The sequence below is a fragment of the Salvelinus namaycush genome, chromosome 4 (assembly GCF_016432855.1).
Source record: "Salvelinus namaycush isolate Seneca chromosome 4, SaNama_1.0, whole genome shotgun sequence".
NCBI classification, from domain to species: Eukaryota; Metazoa; Chordata; class Actinopteri; order Salmoniformes; family Salmonidae; genus Salvelinus; species Salvelinus namaycush.
The window spans coordinates 3,202,376-3,207,375 of record NC_052310.1 but is presented as its reverse complement, the minus strand read 5'-3'; the positions used below and the strand labels follow the sequence as shown (position 1 = coordinate 3,207,375).

Sequence of the window (5,000 nt, the reverse complement as noted above, 5' to 3'; positions counted from 1 at the left end):
TCATAACCGCCATCGATAAGAGACAGTACTGTGCAGCTGTATTCATCGACCTGGCCAAGGCTTTCGACTCTGTCAATCAAGCATTGTTATCGGCAGACTTAACAGCCTTGGTTTCTCAAATGACTGCCTCGCCTGGTTCACCAACTACTTCTCAGACAGAGTTCAGTGTGTCAAATCGGAGGGTCTGTTGTCCGGGCCTCTGGCAGTCTCTATGGGGGTGCCACAGGGTTCAGTCCTCGGGCCGACTCTCTTCTCTGTATACATCAATGATGTCGCTCTTGCTGCTGGTGAGTCTCTGATACACCTCTACGCAGACGACACCATTCTGTATACTTCTGGCCCTTCTTTGGACACTGTTAACTAACCTCCAGACGAGTTTCAATGCCATACAACTCTCCTTCCGTGGCCTCCAACTGCTCTTAAATGCAAGTAAAACTAAATGCATGCTCTTCAACCGATCGCTGCCTGCACCCACCCGCCAGTCTAGCATCACTACTCTGGACAGTTCTGACTTAGAATATGTGGACAACTACAAATACCTAGATGTCTAGTTAGACTGTAAACTCTCCTTCCAGACTCACATTAAGCATCTCCAATCCAAAATTAAATCTAGAATCGGCTTCCTATTTCGCAACAAAGCATCCTTCACTCATGCTGCCAAACATACCCTCGTAAAACTGACCATCCTATCGATCCTTGACTTCGACGATGTCATTTACAAAATAGCCTCCAACACTCTACTCAACGAATTGGATGAAGTCTATCACAGTGCCATCCATTTTGTCACCAAAGCCCCATATACTACCCACCACTGCGACCTGTATGCTCTCGTTGGCTGGCCCTCGCATCATACTCGTCGCCAAACCCACTGGCTCCAGGTCATCTACAAGTCTTTGCTAGGTAAAGCCCCGCCTTATCTCAGCTCACTGGTCACCATAGCAGCACCCACCCATAGCACGCGCTCCAGCAGGTATATTTCACTGGTCACCCCCAAAGCCAATTCCTCCTTCGGCCGCCTTTTCTTCCAGTTCTCTGCTGCCAATGACTGGAACGAACTGCAAAAATCACTGAAGCTGGAGACTCATATCTCCCTCACTAACTTTAAGCACCAGCTGTCAGAGCAGCTCACAGTTCACTGCACCTGTACATAGCCCATCTGTAAATAGCCCATCCAACTACCTCATCCCCATACTGTTATTTTTTATTTTTTATTTAGCTCCTTTGCACCCCAGTATCTCTACTTGCACACTCATCTTCTGCACATCCATCACTCCAGTGTTTATTTGATAAATTGTAATTATTTCGCCACTACGGCCTGTTTATTGCCTTACCTCCCTTATCTTACCTCATTTGCACACACTGTATATAGATTGTTCTATTGTATTATTGACTGTATGTTTGTTTATTCCATGTGTAACTCTGTGTTGTTGTTTGTGTCGCACTGCTATGCTTTATCTTGGCCAGGTCGCAGTTGTAAATGAGAACTTGTTCTCAACTAGCCTACCTGGTTAAACAAAGGTGAAAAAAAAACTTGCTTTAATCCTGGTTGTTGTAGACACTAGTTAACCACTCTGTTCTATCAGTATTAATCCTGGGTGTTGTAGACACTAGTTAACCACTCTGTTCTATCAGTAGTAATCCTGGTTATTGTAGACACTAGTTAACCACTCTGTTCTATCAGTAGTAATCCTGGTTGTTGTAGACACTAGTTAACCACTCTGTTCTATCAGTATTAATCCTGGTTATTGTAGACACTAGTTAACCACTCTGTTCTATCAGTAGTAATCCTGGTTGTTGTAGACACTAGTTAACCACTCTGTTCTATCAGTAGTAATCCTGGTTGTTGTAGACACTAGTTAACCACTCTGTTCTATCAGTAGTAATCCTGGTTGTTGTAGACACTAGTTAACCACTCTGTTCTATCAGTAGTAATCCTGGTTGTTGTAGACACTAGTTAACCACTCTGTTCTATCAGTAGTAATCCTGGTTGTTGTAGACACTAGTTAACCACTCTGTTCTATCAGTAGTAATCCTGGTTATTGTAGACACTAGTTAACCACTCTGTTCTATCAGTAGTAATCATGGTTGTTGTAGACACTAGTTAACCACTCTGTTCTATCAGTAGTAATCATGGTTGTTGTAGACACTAGTTAACCACTCTGTTCTATCAGTAGTAATCCTGGGTGTTGTAGACACTAGTTAACCACTCTGTTCTATCAGTAGTAATCCTGGTTGTTGTAGACACTAGTTAACCACTCTGTTCTATCAGTAGTAATCCTGGTTATTGTAGACACTAGTTAACCACTCTGTTCTATCAGTAGTAATCCTGGGTGTTGTAGACACTAGTTAACCACTCTGTTCTATCAGTATTAATCCTGGTTGTTGTAGACACTAGTTAACCACTCTGTTCTATCAGTATTAATCCTGGTTGTTGTAGACACTAGTTAACCACTCTGTTCTATCAGTAGTAATCCTGGGTGTTGTAGACACTAGTTAACCACTCTGTTCTATCAGTAGTAATCCTGGTTGTTGTAGACACTAGTTAACCACTCTGTTCTATCAGTAGTAATCCTGGGTGTTGTAGACACTAGTTAACCACTCTGTTCTATCAGTAGTAATCCTGGGTGTTGTAGACACTAGTTAACCACTCTGTTCTATCAGTAGTAATCCTGGGTGTTGTAGACACTAGTTAACCACTCTGTTCTATCAGTAGTAATCCTGGTTGTTGTAGACACTAGTTAACCACTCTGTTCTATCAGTAGTAATCCTGGGTGTTGTAGACACTAGTTAACCACTCTGTTCTATCAGTAGTAATCCTGGTTGTTGTAGACACTAGTTAACCACTCTGTTCTATCAGTAGTAATCCTGGGTGTTGTAGACACTAGTTAACCACTCTGTTCTATCAGTAGTAATCCTGGTTGTTGTAGACACTAGTTAACCACTCTGTTCTATCAGTAGTAATCCTGGTTGTTGTAGACACTAGTTAACCACTCTGTTCTGTCAGTATTAATCCTGGTTGTTGTAGACACTAGTTAACCACTCTGTTCTATCAGTAGTAATCCTGGTTGTTGTAGACACTAGTTAACCACTCTGTTCTATCAGTATTAATCCTGGTTGTTGTAGACACTAGTTAACCACTCTGTTCTATCAGTATTAATCCTGGTTGTTGTAGACACTAGTTAACCACTCTGTTCTATCAGTAGTAATCCTGGTTGTTGTAGACACTAGTTAACCACTCTGTTCTATCAGTAGTAATCCTGGTTGTTGTAGACACTAGTTAACCACTCTGTTCTATCAGTAGTAATCCTGGTTGTTGTAGACACTAGTTAACCACTCTGTTCTATCAGTAGTAATCCTGGTTGTTGTAGACACTAGTTAACCACTCTGTTCTATTAGTATTAATCCTGGTTGTTGTAGACACTAGTTAACCACTCTGTTCTATCAGTAGTAATCCTGGTTGTTGTAGACACTAGTTAACCACTCTGTTCTATCAGTAGTAATCCTGGTTGTTGTAGACACTAGTTAACCACTCTGTTCTATCAGTAGTAATCCTGGTTGTAGACACTAGTTAACCACTCTGTTCTATCAGTAGTAATCCTGGTAGTTGTAGACACTAGTTAACCACTCTGTTCTATCAGTAGTAATCCTGGTTGTTGTAGACACTAGTTAACCACTCTGTTCTATCAGTAGTAATCCTGGTTGTTGTAGACACTAGTTAACCACTCTGTTCTATCAGTAGTAATCCTGGTTGTTGTAGACACTAGTTAACCACTCTGTTCTATCAGTAGTAATCCTGGTTGTTGTAGACACTAGTTAACCACTCTGTTCTATCAGTAGTAATCCTGGTTGTTGTAGACACTAGTTAACCACTCTGTTCTATCAGTAGTAATCCTGGTTGTTGTAGACACTAGTTAACCACTCTGTTCTATCAGTAGTAATCCTGGTTGTTGTAGACACTAGTTAACCACTCTGTTCTATCAGTAGTAATCCTGGTTGTTGTAGACACTAGTTAACCACTCTGTTCTATCAGTAGTAATCCTGGTTGTTGTAGACACTAGTTAACCACTCTTTTCTATCAGTAGTAATCATGGTTGTTGTAGACACTAGTTAACCACTCTGTTCTATCAGTAGTAATCCTGGTTGTTGTAGACACTAGTTAACCACTCTGTTCTATCAGTAGTAATCCTGGTTGTTGTAGACACTAGTTAACCACTCTGTTCTATCAGTAGTAATCCTGGTTGTTGTAGACACTAGTTAACCACTCTGTTCTATCAGTAGTAATCCTGGTTGTTGTAGACACTAGTTAACCACTCTGTTCTATCAGTAGTAATCCTGGTTGTTGTAGACACTAGTTAACCACTCTGTTCTATCAGTAGTAATCCTGGTTGTTGTAGACACTAGTTAACCACTCTGTTCTATCAGTAGTAATCCTGGTTATTGTAGACACTAGTTAACCACTCTGTTCTATCAGTAGTAATCCTGGGTGTTGTAGACACTAGTTAACCACTCTGTTCTATCAGTATTAATCCTGGTTGTTGTAGACACTAGTTAACCACTCTGTTCTATCAGTATTAATCCTGGTTGTTGTAGACACTAGTTAACCACTCTGTTCTATCAGTAGTAATCCTGGGTGTTGTAGACACTAGTTAACCACTCTGTTCTATCAGTAGTAATCCTGGTTGTTGTAGACACTAGTTAACCACTCTGTTCTATCAGTAGTAATCCTGGGTGTTGTAGACACTAGTTAACCACTCTGTTCTATCAGTAGTAATCCTGGGTGTTGTAGACACTAGTTAACCACTCTGTTCTATCAGTAGTAATCCTGGGTGTTGTAGACACTAGTTAACCACTCTGTTCTATCAGTAGTAATCCTGGGTGTTGTAGACACTAGTTAACCACTCTGTTCTATCAGTAGTAATCCTGGTTATTGTTGACACTAGTTAACGGCTGCCCCTCATGATGAGTGCCCCCCCCCCCCCCATCAAAGTTGCCCATCCCTG

At 41.2% G+C, this 5,000-nt stretch overlaps 1 protein-coding gene across 1 annotated transcript in view; it reads left to right on the top strand.

Annotated features, from left to right (window-relative positions):
• The window catches only part of mcu (mitochondrial calcium uniporter), a 156,648-nt gene that overhangs the window by 139,771 nt on the left and 11,877 nt on the right, over positions 1-5,000 (top strand). The window lies entirely within an intron of this gene.